At 51.1% G+C, this 20071-nt stretch overlaps 1 protein-coding gene across 1 annotated transcript in view; it reads left to right on the top strand.

The window, feature by feature from the left end:
• Positions 1 to 1419: 1419 nt before the first annotated feature.
• The window catches only part of ZFHX3 (zinc finger homeobox 3), a 228559-nt gene continuing 209907 nt past the window's right edge, over positions 1420 to 20071 (top strand). The window contains exon 1 of the mRNA XM_019505341.1: positions 1420 to 2864. The gene's annotated coding sequence lies outside the window, so the exon portion shown is untranslated. The remainder of the gene's footprint in view (positions 2865 to 20071) is intronic.

Here is a 20071-nt window from a genome sequence, read left to right as displayed (position 1 = left end):
GCGCGCCCCTCGGCCGGGGGAAGGCGGCGGGCGCGGGCGGCTCTGGCCCTGGACTCGAGGGCAGGGCTCCTCGCTCCGTCTCCGCCGCTCCCCCAGGGCGGCCGCGGGCACGGAACTCCCACGGCCGCTTCCAAAACACGCGTGTACAGGGAGAGGATCAGGTCGGGCTACGACTCGCAGCCTTCCCTGCCCTGCCCTGCCCTCCCCTTCCCTTCCCTGCCCTGCCCTGCCAGGTATTTGCTTTGTAGCTTCCAGCTTTCCCTCCCCCCGCCCCCCTCTTCCCGCAAGGAAGAAAAAAAAAGTATGTGTGTGTCTGGGGGGGGGGCGGGGGGGATAAAACCATTGAGTTTAGGCAAATAAGGCTCGGTCTCCGTGTCCTATTACAAAGCACTTTGAATATGCAAGACGTCGTCGCACAAGACCAGTTATTCCAGTTAGGACAAAGTTAAAAAGCGAGAGAAAAGCCAGGCGTGTGTAGATGGTAGTTTGTTGGCGAGGCGGTCGTCCGTGCAGCTCTGCCCCGTTTAATTTCCCCCTCGTCTGGACCGGTGTTCAGCCGTGACTCCGAAGCCCCGACCCGTCCCATCCCGTCCCGTTCCCCCCACCCCTGTCTTGGCGGAGCTTGGGAGGATTGCTGCAAGCAACGCATTTTCTGTCTTTTTGTTGCCGTGTCTCGGAGGAGAGTTGGCAGGGGTGGTGTGGTTTGCAGTTGCACAATATGTTATCATGTTTTTAATCACTAAATCATTGCAGCGGTTATAGATTTACAGTCGTAGGGTATTACAGAGAGGAGCGGCGGAGGCGATGTGCGTTTGCTGTGCGTCTGGGTGTGCGTGTGCCTCGGTGAACTTTTACGTGCTGGGATCTGTCCCCTGCTCTGCGGACGAGGAGGAAGTTGCCGTTCCCCCCATCCGTGGAGCGAAGCGGCTTAAAACCTGGCAGGCGGCCGAGCAGGAGTTGGAAGGACGGGTGCGGGAGACGCAGCGTGACCCCGTTGCCTGGGCGGGGGTCGGGGAAGGCGGGCCAGCCGCTCCAGTTCGCAGCTCGGCCACCTGTGCTGGGACTCGGGGCCGGCTGGAAGCTGCAGCGTGGGGAGCAGGACCGCGCGCCCGGGCAGGCGGTGACCCGGTGCGTCGTGTCGCCGCGAGCCCCCTTCCCGCTCCTGGTTTTCATACGGTTATGTAACAGAATCCTTGGCAGCATTAAAAATTCAGTATTACAAGCTGATTGTAATGCTCCCTCATTAGGGAGCACTGTCTGGTCCTGTATTAAGTGAACGCAGAGCGTGGCGTTTGGATTATAAACACCAATAAATATTAAATATCGGCAGAGGAGCGAACCGAGGCAGCTGCGCTCTGCCCACTCCCCGGCTGGCCGGCCCGCCTGTCCGTCCATCCTTCCCCGGCCTGCGTCGGGCCTCCGTTTTCCCGTGGCGCGGCTGGTCCGGCTCTCCGGCGGCGACGCTTTCTCGGGAGAGGGCTCGGGGCCGCACAAAAGGTTTCGAAGTTTGTTTTGTTTTGATCTCTATTAACCAGGTCCTTCAGTTTGCTGATGTCATTTCCTTTCATATTTGAGCTGTTTGTTGTGCCTCCCCCCGTCTCAGCTGGAGCCTACGGCGGTGCGGGGAAGTGCAGCCGCCGAGCAAGTTCTGGGTTCAAAGGCTGAGGGTCAAGTAGTGCCTTTCCGTCACTCTCGCATTTGCCTGCTCGGGAAGGAGCTGCGATCCCAGGATCTGGTTAAAGGCTCGGGCATCTACTTTCTGTGGCCTGTCCATGGGCTGCCGTGGCAGGCGATGATTCATCTCAATTTCCTTTTCTCTCCCTCGCTCCCCGTCTTAATGTCTTTAATACTCTCCTCTGTCCCTCCCTCCCTCCCCCCTCCAAAAAAAAAAAAAAGTTCTAATGACGACTTCAATTCACTTGCAAATCTGAGGCCAGCATTAGTGGGGCTCCCGCTGTGAAAAGAAGGAAAGTGTTGCAAGGCTTTTTCCCTTAATTTCTTTCCTCGTCTTCATCTCCAGTTTAACATTTTTAAGTGGTTTTTTCCTCTCCCTGGTCAGCCGGCTGACTCGGAGATAGGGATCCAGTTTTCCTGATGTTACTAATATTACCGTCCAGCCCCGCTCTCCTCCGTGAGCAGCCTTCGGTCAGTAACAAAAGCAAACAAAAGAAGCAGAAGGGAGAAAAAGAAACTAATTGTGCTAACTGCAAAGGTGGTGCTTCATTTTATTTTATTTTATTTTATTTATTTTTTTATTTTTTTTTAAGGTCTGACTGTACTAGGAAGAGTGGCCATTAGGAACTTTGCTTCAGCTTTTCTGCAACCAAGCTCTGGTGAAAAATGAACCAGCACTGACACTTGGCTTGATGTGACACCCCCGGGTAACCTCTTTCACTTTCCACGGCGCTGGCCTTTTGTTCCCGAAGAACTGAGCTAAGGTGCTTTTCAGTCAGACCAAAGGCAGCACAAGAAGTCTCCGCGTGTGCTTGGCTCCTTTGGATGGCCTTCTCGTGGTTATTGTCAGAGCCGAGTCTAGCAAACAATCACGCTGGTGAGACACAAAAGCAAAAACATTTGTCCATGGTTTTTAATCTCTTCGGTTTAGAATTTTTTTTCTTCTTCTTCTTCAAATTTCGCAGTTTGTTTGTGTCTGGGGAGAGAGCAGTGGAATAGCACGGAGCAGATTTTCTCTGGGCCTGGCCAGCAGTTGAACAGCTTCAGCAGAAATCGCTAAATCCTCAACTGATGGACATATGGCTGACTGCATTAGTCTCTCTTAACGTTTGCTTCCACTTTTCAGCACAGCAGTTCTGGTATCCCGAAAAGGCAGGAAGGGAAATGCCAGGCTCCTGTGTTAACTTTCGGTAGGCACCGTTTTTGTTGACATCTTCCTCCCTTGCATGTGCGTCCCTCACTCCTGTCAGTCCCAGGTCTGCTCGTCCGCTGTGGAGGAATTGTTAGGCAACCATCTTATTCCTGGCTGTGCTGTTGCTGGAACGAGCGGTGTTTCTGTTACGGTCATTTAATGATAAAAGTGTCTTGCCCAACGTTGAAGAGATCGGCGCGTTTTAGAAGAGGCTAATTTCCCCCCCGCCCCAACCTCTTAAGCCCGTCAACTTTGTTTTGAGCGGAGCGCATCCCGCCTTTAGCCTTTGTGTGGGTTATGTGAGGCTGAATGGAGACGCATGTGTCGGACGGGAGAGATGGTCCATGAAAAAAGCAGGAGTCCCGTTCCCTCCCTGCCTCCTTCCCCACATCTGCACCGGGCATGCAGCTGTGCTTCCAGGTCTGTCGGTGCTTTTTGTTCTCGGTCCCTGGGTTTTGGGCGCTGCACCGCAGGCAGAGCCTTCCGTGGCCGAGGCGAGGTGTCCGGGGTGTGTGCAGGACGACTCCATTTTCTCTTCCTCCCCCTTCTGGAATCGCACCGTAGCCCGTTAGTCCCCGATGGCAGGTTTACACCTCTGCGTTAGGAAGAAGGGAAAAGTAAAGCAGACGGAAGAAATTCTGCTGGAAACGGGCACTGTTTTCAGCACCTGCCTAGGGCTGCCTGTGCTTCCTCCTCCTATTTTCTGTCGTTTGAAATCTGGGTAGGATTTTCAGTCTGTGGAACTAATGTTGGCACGATAGAGTTGTTGAGGGTTGTCGTGGCAGGAGAATGGGAATCGAAACATCTGTGCATAGGCCTCGGCACAGCAGACTCTAATGGTTTTGACGGAGCTGTTGTGGTCTGTTGTCTGGAAAATCTGCATTCTACATAGCGCCCGAGGGGGGCCTCGGCACCACAGACCGTAACGTGTACCCAAATAGGGCTGCCTAGGCACAATGGGGAGAGGTGAGGGCAGGGGGATCTTCGCTCAACATCCTGCCTCTTGGCTTGCTCTGGATTTACAATTTTTTTTGTAAGCATAGGGAATGATTTAATGCAAGAATAAGTGTAACCAGGCTCAATTGCGCTAAAAGAAGAAAAAAGTGGTGGGGGGGAGAGAGGAAATACCAAAGGTTTCCCTTTTTCGTGGAAATGGTGGAGCTGGTCATCTTTGTCCCTTATTTCAGAGGTGGTATCTGCCTTGGAAGTGCAAGAATGTGAACGGGATGTACGTGTACTCGCTGCATGTGTATAAAGAAACCTGGCTGGTGCAGTTGTATCTGAGAGGGACTTCCCAGCTGGCGCAGGTGCTCAGTCTCCCGTTCTGGAAATGGGGGGGCTAGTGAAAGTCAGTGCTTTCTGTTTCTGGTTTTGTTTTGTTTTTTTAATGCTTGTCTTGCCGGTCAGTCCATGCGTTCGGACGAAACACGACTGACTGGCTTCCAGAGAAGTGGAGTTGTCGGAGTGACCGTTCCCGTTTTCCTGGGGGTGGCACAGGACACAGGCGTCCATCTGTCAGCGTTGCGGGGGCAAAGCGTTGATCTCCCCAGCAGCCACTGCTTAAAGAACATATTTGTTAAGAATGGCCTTTTAGATCAGGACTGCATTATGTCTGCTTTCAGAGAGAGGGTATACCGTACAGTTCAAAGCTCTTTCTGATTTGAAATGATTTTTTAATTCGGGGGTATTGAGAAGGGAGCCATCTGATTCGGTTGTGGAGCACCGCGGCCTTCAGGTTGTGTGCCTGCTGCTGCTTGGAGCCCAGAGCCTGCTTGCAGAGTGTGCATCCGCGGGGATCGGAGGCTGCTGGAGGGGCCTGGGCGGTGGAAGAAGCAGATTGTAATGGCCATTGTTCAGGACCCTCTCCCTGCTGAAAGATCCTGACCTTGTCTTGTGGCCCTCTGGGCTCTTTTACGTTTTCCTCTTGAAGTCATTGTTGCATTTAAGATATTTAACTGTTGGCTGGCTGTTTTTTGTGGTGCGATCCCATTATTAATATGCCCCTTGTTTAATAAAAGTTCAAGTGAAACAGCAGAATTAGGTTTTCTCAAAGCAGAAACATTTTTCTGTCGTCCCTAATTCATTCTACAACGTGTGTTCCTGGGAAGGTGGAAAGAGCAAGCCCAGAGAAATCAGGCTTTCAGGTCTCGGGTTTCAGAAAAGATTGGGGTTTGGAGAAAGGAAGGTAGCTTCTCTCTCAAGTTTGGGGAGGGGGTGGGGCTGGAGATATCGATAGCGATAGGACCACAACAGACAGTATTATTACTGTTCATGGAGGATTCTTCCTCCCCCATGGGAAAGTTAAAATTGTGTGTTTTGTGCAGCATTTAGCCCTGTCTGAGCACTTGCTCTGAGGACATGAATGCACCTGTAGAAAAATCACCATGCCCTAGAAATGAATGAAATAGGCAGGTCCTGGAAAGTAAGAGTTTGCTGTGATGCTGTTCTTTCTTTGTGTGAATACTCTGCCTGCTCCATCTCCCTCCCAGTGTACCGATAACCTAGGATGGCTGGCTAGAAAGTTTGTCGAATCACTGCCTCTCTGGAATAAATACAGATACGTGCTTCGCAGGGCTTGCCTGGTGTCTGCATGAGAAGCCGAGAGAGAACCGCAATTCTTTCCATCAGCAATAAACTAATTGCAGAATGGCCTGTTAGTGTGCCGAGCTTTAGATGCCCCCCTCCCCCCCATCATACCATAAACAAGCTTGTTCAGGCGTACTGCCGCACGTACGAATCCCGAACCCTGTCCGGTCTTACGGTGATGGGCACAACACACATACTCTCTGCATTATTTTGGCACCTGTGCTATTGCTGTTCAGTGTATACCGATACTGTTTTCTGGGTTTTTTGCCTACCTCTTATGAAACAAGCGTGGGAAAAACAGAACAGATGGATGGGTGTTGGAGGCACTTGCAGCCTGAAGGGGTTGCAGTCAGAAACAGCCCTAAGTGGGCTGGTGTACGATCCGCTTTGGCCTACCAAAGCCCTTGTGCCTTGGTGAGAGGTTGAATGCTTGGAGGATGTGGCTGTAGTGCTGGGATTTGACTTGGGAGGCTGCCTGAAGGGGGCATGCAAACTAATGCTCCTGTAAGAAATCCAGGAAGGAGGGAGCTGTGCTGATTTCTGGGGATAGTGGCGTGCATTTGGGTCATGGCAGGTCAGCGTTCGGAGCTGTTTCAGCATCTGAACGTTGTTCTGCAGCTGGCTTGGTTGCAATACATCCTCTTCATTTATTGCATCTGTGTTGTAGACATGCCTGAGGGCTACAGTCCTAGACCAAGATCCGACCGCCCTAAACATTGTTAGAAACACAGGGCAAAAAGATGGGTTAAGGCCCCAAGCTGCTTGTCTAAGTAATATCCCACAATCCGGTTGCTGAGGTTGTCGGATGCGACTCCAGTTGCCTTTAAAAGGGGAAAGAGGTCTCTCCAGTGGAAAGCACAAAACATCAGCATGCACCAGGAGGAGCCAGTTTCATCCCAGTGTACGCTGCCTCGTGCGCTGTTGGTCAGGGATGTTTCTCCAAGCCGAGAGAAATCTGCCAGTGGGTCGCGGGCACGGCTCGGCCTTCTGGGGACTTTGGGCACCCGTGAGGTCTGCGCCAGGTCATCTTTCCTCCAGACGTGCGTCCGTTTCCGAGGCTGAAGTGGATGTGCGCGTGCTTGGTTTGTGTGCTAGCGAAAGCTTTTCTGAGCGGCCGTGCAGTCACTGAAGGAGCGCGAGAGCTCCCGGCTGCTGTGTACCCAACGTCCTTGCATGCATTTCCGATTAGCAGCCCCTTACTGTGCCAGACAGAACTGTAGATGTCAGGCTTTGCACAGAAAGGAGAGCGAGGCATGAGGGTGAGGGAGAGACAAGCACACGAGCAGCAGGGCTGTGAGTTTCAAATTAACCTTCTGCTTTGTTGATGTCTAACGTGAAGCCCCCCCTTTCCTCGGCCCCCTCCCAGTGCAGTCCTACCGGCACATTGTGAGAGCCGGACGGCATTTACATAAAGCTATTACAAGAAGCTGGGCAGCGGGAAGGCTGCATTCAGGCGGCAGCCTCTGGGGGCCGGGAACTGGATGCCTTGCGCCGACTGGGCACATCCAGCCCTGGGGGAGGGAGTTTCCCTTCCCGGGAATATTGGGGGGCGGAGGGAGGAGAACAAATGCCCCGCACGCCATTCAGCGTAATCGCGGCAGTGGAATATGGGAAAGACCTCGGATCATCGTGCGCATCTCGCAGGGCCCTGTGCAGGATTGTTTCCTGGCAGGATGTTGCCTGCTGTTTTTTTCCAGTCCAGTTTTAAGCAGTGGGGATGCCGCCCTTGCCTTGCGGAGGCGATACCACGGCCTGCGTGCCTCCATTCCTAGAAAGTTCACCGAGGGGGAACCTCACTTTTTCCTTTCTCAGTGTCACTCGTTCTAGTTAGAAACTTTCCTAGCCTGAATTTTTCTCTGGCTTTGCTGTTTACATCCTTCAAGTATTTGCGGGCTGTTAGAAATGCAGCTGGCTGATGTGAACGTGGTGGCAGGGTCACGAAGGCCTGTATTCATTGTAACGCTGGCTGCAGGCAAGTAGTCGAATCTTTGTGCCTCCGTTCCCGTGTGTAAGAAAGAGATGTTTACCTCGCCACAGGATCCTTGATAAAAGATCTGCAGGGTGGTTTGGATGTGGAAATCTGTGTCGTGTCCCCTACCTTGTGCATTTGGGCATTTCATCTTCCCTCCCAGGCCACTCGTCGCTGTCGGTTGGGCAGGTGCTTGGACCTGCAGTGTCCTAGGGATGGGCACACTAGTTGCTGCAAGAGGGACACTGCTTCCTCCTTGATCCATAATGCGTGTTTGTAGATGAAGCTGTTTCTTTGCTTCCCCCATTTCCCCAGTACGTGGGCATAGCTGGGCCTTATGAATTTATTCTGGCATCTTGGCATGGAAAGAAGGCCAACTTGGATAACGAGGTTTGGGAGCCGTGGCTGTTCTGCAGGGGTGTCAGACCTAGGAGAGCGCATCTACTCGGAGATGCAGAAGTCTGCCTGGGCTCCCTTCCCCTCTCAGATGGAGAAAGGCAGCGCACTTGGATCCTGTGGTTAGGTGTTTTTGCCTTTCTCCTCTTCCCTGATGTTGTGGTAGTTGCTTCCACTCCCTATATTGCTCTTGGCCTTCTTTCAGCAGGGTTGTTCTGAGCCAGGAGGACCAGGACCTGTCCCGACCTAGTCTACAGAGCTGCCGGTGGGGTCAGAAATTTGGTGGCAGGGGGAGTGGCAGCTGCCTTGGCTCCAGGGACTTGTAGCAGGTAATGCTGCTGCCAAATTCCAGTCTTGCAGGCCAGGCGAATGCCGCCCCATGCTCCAGGACCAGCCTTTGCTCGGATCGGGCCTGTGCCGCTCATCTGGCCTGCTGGGCTCCACGTGTTGTAGGCAGATGCCTGTAGCCCTGGTATAGCTGACCTTCAGTCTGGCGAAGGGGGAAGCATGAATCTCCGGCTTGTGCCGGCTGTGCTAGGATCCAGGTGGAGCACACCGTGCATGGTCCGGTCAGCACGTGTTGCCTTCTCCAGGAGAAGAGGCTGCAAAATGCTCGTGTCGTGGTTGCAGCACGCCTGCCAGAGGTGACGGATCAGTCAGCGGCACGGAGGGCTCTCTGGAGGGTCGGCTGCAGGCCAGGCCCTGGGGAAAGGGTTGCTTTGGATGTCTGCTCCCGCACTGCAGAAATGTAGACAGGCTTTTAATGTCTCCAAACGAGCCCTCTGCAACGCATGGAGGACTCTGCAGCAGACCCAGCGCGTACGTGCTGAGTCACGGCACTGAGTCAGAGGAGAGCGGAGGGTCCTGCTGTAGCCGCCGGGGGAGGCGCGTGCCGCACGCCTGTGCTGTTAGTCAGGGAGCTGGGGGCATGACCCGTCTGTTTGCTGCACCACAGCAGAGCCGTGCCCGGGGCAGAAGTGGAGGGTGGCGTTGCTGCAACTCCTGACTGTGTGGCACCGGAGACTGGGCGAGATGGACCTGTGGTCTGACCCAGGGAACGAATGGCAATTCATATGTTCTTGTGCAAGGAGAGAGACGGGGCAGAGCACCAGGTGTCTGGGGTTTCATGTCTCTTGCTGGGTGGGAGCTGGATGCGTGCCTGCCGCATGCTGCCGGAGCGATGCCTGGCTCCTGGGGACGGACCGCAGACAGTTGCTCTGCCCCGCCGCTGCTTCAGCGTCCCATTTCCTCTGCCTGCAGCGGTGTCTGCTGGGAAAGAACCGCCACAACCTTCTCCTTGGTCGTCTTGTTATTTTAATCAGCCTCTCCATTGTTTCCTCTTTGTTTTGAGCAGGCAGGAGCTCTTGTTGGTCAGCAGGAGATCCTGGAAATACCTGACATGGGTCTGATGCCAAAGCTGCCTTGGTTGCAGGCTTACTGCAGTTCCACCTGAAATGGCAACTGTTTAAGCAACGTTTTGGGAGAGTCCAGGGACCTGCTTGAAACAAGTGGCCAAAAGAGGCTTAATTCTGTGCAGAGTAGCAGGTCTCTGACTTCGGCGGCAGTTTGCAGGGTGCAGGGGCAGCGAAACCCGTCTTTCCCCTAGAAGTGTAAACCTCTTGGCTTTGGTTGTGTTGGTCTCTTAGTGTTTTTTGAAAATTGCTGCTCTTGGGTCCAGAGCCTTGAACCTGGCTGGCAGCTGCTCCACCTCTGGTTCGTGCTCGCTGCTGACAGCTGCTTTAGGAAGTATCTTGAATAAACTGCAACTGTCTCATTCATGAGCTTTTGTGTGAAGCTGCCTCCTCTTGTTGCCCACTGCTTTGTGATGTGCAGGGTTTCTTTTTTCGGGGGGTCAGGGAAGGAGATGCAGGTTTTGTGGAAGGTGGGTAAATGGCAGCTAATTAGAAATGAAAGTTGGTTGCCCCTTTTCCTCGGCGAGCCCGGGAGGTCACTAGGCCATGAAGCAGGCATTTCTTTAGGCAGCATGTGCACTGTCAGGCTTCTGGCTTGCTTGCTTTGGTTTTCTCTCCTTTCACCCCATCCCTGTTCACTCCTGCATCTGAAGGTCACGATACAGTTGGGAAATACAAAGATTAATGAGAAGCCTTTGATGTGAATGCCTCCAGAGAGGAATTGGACATCCCTAGGGGATCTTGAAACATGTAGCTGCTTGGTCACTGGGCTTCAGCAATGATATATCTCCCTCCTACACTTAGTCCTCTATCATCAAAGGGGCTTTGGGGCTTAACTGGCAGGACACCAAAGGTCAACCAAAAGGAGGGCACAGTGTGACACCTCTCCTGTGTCCGCCTCCCCCCACACTCCTCCAGCAACTTCCAGAGGCTGAAGAAACTGGAGCGTGCAGGGTCTAGAAGAAAGCCAAGAGCTTGGCAAGGCCACCTCTGCGTCTCCTGGCCTGGCACGGACTTAAGGTGCTGGGTCCTTCACAGGACTTGGGCCTCTCAGATTTAAACTGAACGTACTGTGCGAGAGCTGGGTGTTGGCCTGCGTGGGGTGGAAGGGAGTCCCTGTAGCTGCGGGTGCGCGAGGAGCAGGGAAAGGCTCCAAACGCAAACGGAGACGGCATGTGCAATAACAGGGGAGTTTTCACTTCCTGCTGATCTGGTGCCATGTCCTAATGGTGCAGTCAGTCTCAAGTCTCCGATTCGTTTTCCTGCTGAAGCTGAGTGCTTTTCCCCTGTGCTTCTCTCTAGCAAGGGTTAGTGACCGCTCTGCTCTGCACGCTGGGAGAGGGGGAGTGGACTGGTGGAGCTAGAGGAGTGGTCAGCGTGTTGTTTTCTGAGAGCGCTCTTGACTGGGCTTGGTGATCCTGTCATCTGAGAAACCGCGCACGTGTAGAGGACCGAGAGGACAACTCCTCCTGCCCTGGGGTCAGCAGGGATCTGTCTGGCCCTGGAGTCTGCCACCTGTGCCTGGCAGGATCCTCTAGACATCCCTGCCCAAAAAATGGGAACGAAACAAAGTGCAAGTCCTAAGAGCAGGAGCCTTGAGCATTGCTTTCGAAGCAATAGAAAAACAGGGTTTTTTATCCTGTTTAATTTGCCTTCATTCTTTTTCTATAGAAATATTTGGATTATCAAACGTCTTTCCTGCTTTGTTGCTGTAGCTCTCCTTGGTGGACAAGAGAGCAGGAATGGGATCTTTCCTGACCCTCAGATGAAGGGGCGATATGTTTAATAATAAAGATGCTCTCAACTGTTTATCAAGCCATTGAGTGAATTGGCATTAATACATGGATACCTAAATAGCCTCCAACTCCTTTCCCTTCCATTCTCATTTGTTCGGGCTTCAGTCTCTAGATATTGCACTGTGGGGTCATCTTGCTAGTGTTCCAATCTTTTGTGAAATCTTCTGGTGAAGACGAGCTAGACGAGACCTGAATTTTGAAGGCTAAAAATTCTTTTGCTGAAGAGGGCGAGTTGCGGGGAGTTGGTGATGGTTGCCTTTAAATAGCAGAAAGCAACACAAAGGCAAAGGTTTTTCCCTCTTCTTTTGCAGGTCCCTCATCCTTAAAAGGTGTGACACAAATGTATGAATCCAATTCTGACATCGAGTTACAAAGATTAGAGCATTGATGATATTGTAAATTATTCATTTTTTCCTCTTCCTAGTTTTTAAAGGGCAAAGCAGTCTCAAAATTTCACTGTTGTCTGAAAACTGATGGAAGCAATACTTAAGGTTATTATAACAGAAAGGATGGAGACTAATTTTTTATGGCGGTGTTTTCATTGTACCTTGGAAAGTGTTTTTATGTATAATTCGTTTCTCTGGTTAGTTGGTTTCCTTATTGTGTGGGTTTTTCACAGGGCAGAGGGAAGAGAGAAACATTTAAACAAATATGTAACATGTGTTTCCTAAAACATAATTTCCCTGTTGGATCTGAAATTACTTGCGACTTGGATTTGAGGTGGACTTAATCTCAAACTGGTGCAATCCTTTAAAGTGAATGAAGCAAACAGTTGAAATATTCCATTCCAAAAAGTGTCTCGTAAAAATGCTGTAGGAAGTCTCCATGGCTATTATTTCAAATATTCCTATATAAAAGCATGCTCCCTGTTCTCGCTGGCATCCATGCAAACTCACCCTGTGCTCTGAGAGACGAGCTGAGTGTTTTATTTCCCTTATCGAAGTAATAGCGGTATGCAGGTCAAGGTAGGTCACCAGTCAGAGCTGTGCTATGCCTATTGGCTTTGCATGCATGAGTTATCAGAAGTTAGGCCTTTGCTATGTAAAAAAAAAAAAATCAGTTTTAATTTAGATAGTTTTGAAGAACTGATTTACCTAACCCCTCTTGCTTAATCATGTTGGAAACCATTCTTAATCCAAACCCTAATAAGCTATTTCTGAATTGAAATGCAGTGTCCACCTAAGGATTTGCACTAGGTGAAGTAAATCAGTTTGACTACACATAGGTTGAATTGGTGCACCTTTCCCATGTAGACAAGCTGTTAGTAAGTAAACCGGTTCTGATAGATGAGCAGAAATCGGATCCAGCTCACTTGACCTTTGCTGGGCTAATTGCACAGGGCTGACGAGGTAGGAAGACGCGCTTTGTGGCTGACATGGGCAGTTCTGATGGTATACATGAGGGGTTTGAGCTGAATAGAAAAGGTTGTCTGTAAAGATGCATTAATTTAATCAAAGGATTTTGGTAGACCTGTATAGGGCTTGCCTTAAAGACTATAACTGTGCTAAGCCCTGCATGGCTTTGGGATGGGGAAGCGGGCTTATTCTGCCTGTGGACCCCTTCTTGGGTGGGGGCAGCCCCCATTGCAAGTTCTTTTTGTGGCTAAAAACAGGGACAAAAGCTGCAGTGGAAATGCTTTGCTAGGAGGCTGTGCACGGTGCTCATCTAATGGCTAAAGTTCCCTCCTGAGCCTTCTTGTTGGTGGAGTGGATGTGCTGACATGGCAAACCTGGCTTGAGGCTAGGGCAGATTTGCAGCCTGAGGTCATGTTGGCTGCCGTGTGCTTGTGCTTGGTTTTTTGTAGACATGCGGCTGCATCGGTGTAGCTGCACTTCTGCACACCTGTCGTGGAGGTGAGAGGTCCCGATGTCTGTCCACAGTGATGCGTGCTGCCGAGCCTTACCCTTGCCAGAGCCGGGCGTAGGGAGCAGCTGGGAGAGGAGTTTTCCCCGCCTGCTTTGCAGTACTGTTGGTCAGCGTGAACTTGGCGTGCTGTTCTCAGCACCAGCCCAGGGGCCTCACCCCCAGCCCTTCCTCTTCCTCCTTGGGCGCTTTCACTTCTTTAATGCAGCAGGTTTTAAAAACAACCCTGTTACTTTCTGCAGTTGGAGAATTTCTCTCTGGGCTTCTAATGTGTTTTGCCTCTTTCCTCGTCTGAAACGAGATTTTGCTGCAGGTTTTAGCCCTGGCTTTCTACCGTTCTAGTTTTCACCACAGGTCCAGCATTAGCCTTTGAAAGCTGGTATGCTCGCATCTACACGGGCACTGTAACGACTGCAATGTAAGCAGACACGGCTGAAAGGGAAAATATGGATTCAGATAAAATGGGAGCTGGGGAGGAGACTTGCAGGACTTTTTTCTGGTGGCAGATCAGTGAGGTTCAGTTGCGCTGCTGGACATCACCCATGTCTGGGTGGAGTTGTGTTGTCTTTTTAAGCTCTGTTAGGGGTGGCAAGCTGCTCTTTTCTGTTGTGTCTTTAACTCTGAGCAGCTGAAAAGTTGGCACAGTGTTTGCCCCAAAAAACACCTTATTGAAAAATGGGGGTGACTTGGTTTTGCACCAGTGTAATACAAGAGACGTCTGTGCAGTTGCTTCTCGCGCTGTTGTGACATTAGAATTGGACCTGGCATCTGTGAAGTTGGTTATATAACCTGTCATTTCTTATATCCGCCGTGCCGAGGTACGTCCCAACCGTAGTGATCCGCAGCTGGAGTCGTGTGGCAAGGCCTTGTCTGGGTGAGAAAACTGTCCGAGGCTGCCCAGAGAGATCACGATAGCAACCGATGACGTGAACTGCACGGATGCTCTGGCTTGGGTTTGAGTGCCTCGCGCCTCTTTGCTTAAGCTGAGGCTTAAATTGAAACGAGCATCCAGGCAAAGACGTTGCACTGTTGTAACGTTCTCAGGCGCTGTAGTGCTTTAGGTAGGTGGATCAACATTAGTGTGTCGACAAGGCCCGAGTGGTGTGTGCAACTGCGACTGCCATTCTGCTGGCGTCCCAAAAGGGCATCTTCCTGTAGACCCCATCTCTCTAACTGTTCAAGAAAAATGCCACCATTAAACCATTGCTTTCTAATTGCTCCAGCTAATTACAAAGAGTAAATCACTAAGAAATGTTTCTAGTGTCTTGTGTGTAATAAGGAACAATTAACACTCAAGCAGGAAGGTGTGATCTCAACAATTGGTTGCAAAGTAGGGCTGAGGGGACTAGTTTTCCCACAAGAAAGCCAGGGAAGGGCAGTTTCCAGAGAAGATGGCAGGGGGTAAAGGACAAGGCAGATTAATTTCCAGACGTTCTGGTAAGGTGAGTTCTGTTTGTAAGATTTGGCTTAATTGAAAAATGTGTCAATTTAGCCTTTTTAGTAATATTTTAAAAATCTGGACCTCAGGCTTTTGAATGGAAAAGTTGACTGTTCTAGTCCTACTGGGTTATTAAACTTGGCTCCTGCTGAGATGCGTTACAGCACGGCTATCTCTGGGATAACAGGCAAGCACTCTGAGTAAAGAGGTAAAACCAGGGTCAGCGACTTCTAACAGTTGTACTGAAAACTCGTGGTATGCATCATTTCAATAAATATATCCTATCTAAGGAAGCCCTCCATTCATTTCAGAGGACCGAGCATCCAGGCCATAGGCGATTACAGAAGGTGGAGGAGGGAAGTGTTCGTTGCGTCCTGCTGTTGTCTAGGAAGACGCTGGAGCCGTCTGCAGCCTCAGGACTGTGCCCCTCGGCGGGCTTGCACACTGCCAGCCTTCACACTTATAATGGAGAGAAATGTTAGTTTTCTGTATCATGAACGCTCATATTGTAGAGGGTGCTTGCCAAGGAGCATTTCCTACTTGACATTAGTGAGTGGATTTTTCAAGCTCTGGCACAAGCTCGTAATCAGCAGGGTTTTCCTCTAAATTAGATTATAATTAGGAAGAACAGTGGAAGGACACAGGATGGGCTTGGTGTGAGAGGAAGCGGAGAAAGGGTGTCCCTCTGTCTGCAGTAATGGGTACCTTGTTAGGCAGCGCAGATAGAGAGGTAATTCAGATCCCTTGTACTGCACCCCCGGGAGGAGGAAGGTGTCTCAGAGCTGTGCTATTGAATGCACCTGCAGTCTGTGATGTTGAAAAGTGCTGAAATCCTCAGCAGCAGGGCTGGGAATTGAAGGATGAAATGCTGACGGAGAAATCGGGTTGCACGCTTATTGGGAGAGGAGAAGGGTGGCTGCCCAGCAGAAATCAAGACCAAGGGAAGTGCAGAAGTAGTCCAGGGCTTTGTGGTGCTTGGCTTGCTTCACCGTGCCCACCGCTGTGGCTTGTGGGCGCTTGTCAGTGCGGCGCTGAGCAGCGTGACTGGCATCTCCTACCTGGGGTTCACCTGTCCCTCTGCCCGGTGCAGTGACTGCAGCGTGGTGCCTCTGGTCATGTTAAACGTTACGGAGTCAGACAGGCATCCAGTTCTCCCGGCTCCCAGACGCACGTCAATTGACGTTCCCCGTTGGGCTGTTGTTTTACAGCTGTGTGTGTGAGCATTTGCTGCGGTCGCTTCCTGTGCAGATTTGTCTGAAACCTTTCCTGACAGCTCTTGGCCCTTTCCAGCTGGCGCTCACGGGAACAGAAACGAAAAGCCCTGCTCCACTGCTGGTCAGCTCCTGGCCGTCAGCGCAGGAGTCGAGTCCTGGCGGAGCGTGTCGCCACGCCGCCCTATGGTGCCCGATGACCGATGGCACTCGGACTCTCTGACCACTGCACCTATTCTGCCTCGGCAGGGCTTGCTTTTCTGACCCTCATGCTGTGTTTGGTATTTTTAGGTAGGGATCATTTGTTTCTGAGGAGCCACATTTTTTTCATTGTTTTTCTTTGCAGACCTGCTCTTGCTTTGCATTTAAACCTCCAGTCTCACTTATCCTGCCCCTCTTACTGGGTTTTGATAATGTTTCCTAACCCTGCTTCTGGCATTGGACTTATCAGTGACAGAAGCAGGGTGAAGAAATGCTGTTTGTCTGGATACAGACCCTTCCTCTCCCCCCCAGGAAGTTGGCAGCCTGCCTCCGAAGTGAACAGCTCGTCTCAATGACCCACCTAGAGCGGCCGTCCAGGCTGGATTTGTGTATGCTAATAGGCCTGACTTGTCCTAGCTTGTTTGTAGTGATTTGTGGCTGCATTTATATGCAAATACTAACAACTTGCTGCTGAGTTAATTAGCGTTTTTTCTCTTTGCTTCCTGCAGCTTTAGGAAAATGTCTTTATTCTCTTTATCCCAGTCCTCTGACCTTACCCACCCACCCATGTGTTCGCCAGTGTTGCCAACGTGAAGGGTTCCTGATCGCACCTTCCCAGTGTAGGAGGGTTGGAGGGGCACCAGAGCCGCGTTCTTAATACAAGCCCTTGTTAAATGGCATGCCATGACCGCTCTGGGCATTAACGTCTGCGTGGTGGAGATGGTTGGCACTGGTGTCCCGGCAGTATTGTTGCTGTCCCCGGTTGAGTGCGGTTGCTCAAAGCAACCGAGGACCACTGCCTTGCACCTTCTGGGAGGGTGGTTGTGCACGATTTCAAAGTGTTGGTCTAGGGCGTTCTGGTTCTTTGCTTCCATGGTAGCGTACGGCTATGGGTCTACTAGTCACAGCGCTGCAAACAGATGTCTTTGGGATCTAAAAGACCAAACAAAAAACCCTTTTGATTCAGAAAACACCAGATCGCTGCTTTGAATGATGTTCCTGAGGTCTCTAAATGCAATGAAATGCGTGACTCCCCGAAAGCAGGAGGTTTCATGGGCATGCTTTGTGGGTCAGGTTGCAGGTTTTGAGGGTGTGCTTGCATGCAGTGGAAGTGAGCCCCTGGCTGAGGCTTTGCATGTCACTTTTAGGAGCTGGCTACATCCCCTCAGAAGGGGAGCAGAGGTGTCTTTTGGGCTGGACTTGAGGATTTTACTCTTTTGAATGTGCCTTTGTCTGATTTTTACCTCCCTTGTAAAGCATGGGAGTCGGTAGGGATAAGCCTTGGCTGCAACCAGGGAGTAAGGTCTTCCCATGTGCTGTTGTCCCGCGGTGCCCAAGCAGATGACTGTGCTGGGTGCAGTTCCCGAGTTGTGAGTGCCTTCTCACCACGCCGCCGTGTATCCTGCACTGTGTGCTCATTTCCCTCTTGCTGGTCCCTCTCTCCTTTCCTCCCTCCTTTCTGCCCTGAAGCGAAGTCTTTTTCACAGTTACTGAGTCAGTGAGAACAGTTTTTTTTTAAAGCCTTTGTTTTTACTCTTGAAAGGTAGGGCCGTGGCTGCACAGCTGCAGGCTTGGAGCAGAAGAGACTGAGCTCGCTGCAGCCTCTAATCTCTGCTCAAGGGCCTGCCTCCTTGCCTCTGTGTGGGAGCTGCACAGCTGTGCCGTCCGTCCGGGGCTGCCAGGCTCCCTGTTCTGTTGCTCGAGTTCGCAGTTCAGCCACTCCGGCTATTGTGAGGTCCGGCGCTCCTTTTCGTTGGGCAAAGGGGTGCTGATCTGACAGGGTGGCAGGAGTACGAGAGGCCTGGAGTAGAGTCCCTGAAGAGAAAGCTCGGTGCCTCTCCCCCGCGTGGCTGCAGCCGAGAGGCTGGAGTTGCTGCACACGCTGATTCCCTTTGTCCCACCTCTTCTTGTACGGTGTTTGCTTAGGCTGCACGCACTTCGGGCAGCGAGGTGCCTTCCAGCTAGTAGCATGTTTTGGGACACGGGTTATACGATGGAAAGAGAAGCAGACAGAAGCCTGAGGCAAGAGACTGCAGAAGTGGTAAAAGGTGGTGAGCCCCTGTCCCAGTGTTGCCTTTTTTCCTCGTTGCTTCCTTGTGTCATAGTGTTTTCTGTACAACTGCAGGGGCAAGGGAAGCTTAAAACGAAGTGGCGCCTATTGCGTGGGCCCCATAATGAAAAGGGCAGCCCTCGAGTTGGGTGGGGAGCGACTGTGCTCTTGCGTCGAGGCGGCTTGGAAGCCACCCAATTTCCTTGCGCCCCACCAGCCAAGGGAGCGAGGGAGAAAGTGGTCCCCGGCCGCGTCGCTGCCTGAAGGGTGGACATACGATGACGGGAGCTTGGATTTCTGGGGTTTTCCCCCGAGTTTCCCTGCTCACTCATTTTATTCCCCAACAGTACACTAGTGCTCAGGACTGCTTTTTTGGCCTCAGCGACAGGCTTTCCTTTTTTAAATCCTTTTCTCCTTCTCCTGCTTTTATTTTCTCATTTCATATCTTCAAAGACAAAAGGACCTAGGAGCACAGACCTGTCCTGCTGCATTCCTGAGTAATTTGGGTTTGATTAATTGAAGGGGAGAGAAGTTGGTTTCTCTTAGCAGCGGCAGGGATCAAAGTTCAGGAGAGGCAGTTTTTCCTGCACCACCAGGCTTTTCCTGCCTTGTTAAGTCCCATCTACTCGGGGAGGTTAGTTCTGATTTTTCTGGTTTGTTTTATTGGACCGACTATATACCTGGGGGAGAAGTTAGGCAGGCTTTTGAGCACGAGCTGTCTGACACCTCTCCCAGATACACAGCTGGTCCAAGAAAAGGTACTTCAGACAAGCCTTTGCCTCTTGAGAGCTCTGTTTTAAGCCCTGGGGTGAGTCTTCCACACGTGGGCACCTTTTTGTGTAGGAGAAAATGAAGCAATGGACAGTAACAGTGAACTGGGCAGTTTCCTCTGTGTGTTGGGACGGCTCTGAGTTGCCAGGTTGAGGTTAGATGGGAAGAGTGGCCAGCGGTGAGTGCCTGCCAGGAAGAATTAGGCAACTTCCCTGTTCCCTTCCCCAGAGTTTAATTCCTGATGCCTTCAGGAGTGTTTGACTTCAGTCTGCGTGGGCGACAGTGGATGAATTGTCTGCTGGGAATGACCTTCCTAGACTGACGGCCTCTCCCCGTTAGACTCAAAGGTGCTCTTTGGAAAATGCTGCCTCTTGGTTTTCACTGGTTTTGTGGTCACAGAAGAATACGGCGATCTCGGAGGCCCCCTCTACACGTTACATGTATCACTCGATTACCAAGTTAATTGTGCAATTAATTTAGACCGGCTACACATGCAAACTAACTATCACACCATGAAAAGGTCCAACCAGCTATAAAGTTAGAGCTGGGAAATGTGGAATAATTTTATGGCTGGTTGGTATCCAGCTTTAATTTGCATGTGTAGCAGGGTCCCCGCCCCGTGGCTGGGAGCCTTGTCAGTTGTTGGGAGCTTCCTGCTTGCCAGTGCAGGGGGTGCCTGGGATGGTGATCCCCGTACTAGCGATAAGGTGTGATAGGATCGCATGTGTCATGCCACAGTCACGCCTCCTGCCATGCGCTCTGGGGTCCTATTTGAAATCTCTGGGCTTATCTTGTGAATCATGTGCACGCCTAACTGTGCTAGATGGTGTGGTTCCCCACGGCACCCTTGAAAGGGTTGCGAGCACCCTGGTTGAGACTCACTGGTACGGACTGGTTTTTCTTTTAGATCATCCTTACCTCTTCCAGAAGGAAGCTCCATAGTTTTTATACGTTCATGGTCAGTAGGAAAATTTGTTCACTTTTTTTAAACAATAATAATAAAACAGTAATAAAACAACTGTTAGCTTTCCCCTTTTGTCTTTATCCTCTCCATTGTTGCCTTGTGTTGTCTTGAATTGGGACTAAAACTTCCTCGTAAAAGGAAACTCCAGTTCACCCACAAGTGATACAAGAAGTATGGCGTGGAAATCTGGCACGTTTTATAGAGAGGGTCAGACTTGGGCCAGCAGGGATAAATCATGGTCTGCTAAAATATAACTGTCAGTCTGCGTGGACAGACCTTTACAGGCAGCGTTGGTCTGGGGGTAGATATCTCTATGTCCAGAGTACGCTGTGGTCTCACTAAGATGGAAACCTTACTAGCCGCATGCTCTGGTTTTGGGAGATTGCTGAACCGTGGACTTATGGAAACTGTGACATGATTAGACTCCAGAGGCATCTGAAGCAGTGTGCCGGGACTAACCTTCGTATAAAAGTTAGCTCAAACAAAAAAAAGGAAAAACAAAAACCCAAACAAACCGAAAAATTGGTCGGTGATGATCCTGCAGATGA

Source organism: Gavialis gangeticus, unplaced genomic scaffold (assembly GCF_001723915.1).
Source record: "Gavialis gangeticus isolate Ggan-Ray unplaced genomic scaffold, GavGan_comp1, whole genome shotgun sequence".
NCBI classification, from domain to species: Eukaryota; Metazoa; Chordata; order Crocodylia; family Gavialidae; genus Gavialis; species Gavialis gangeticus.
The sequence above is the reverse complement of the archived record's forward strand: the minus strand, read 5'-3'. Positions and strand labels throughout refer to the sequence as shown.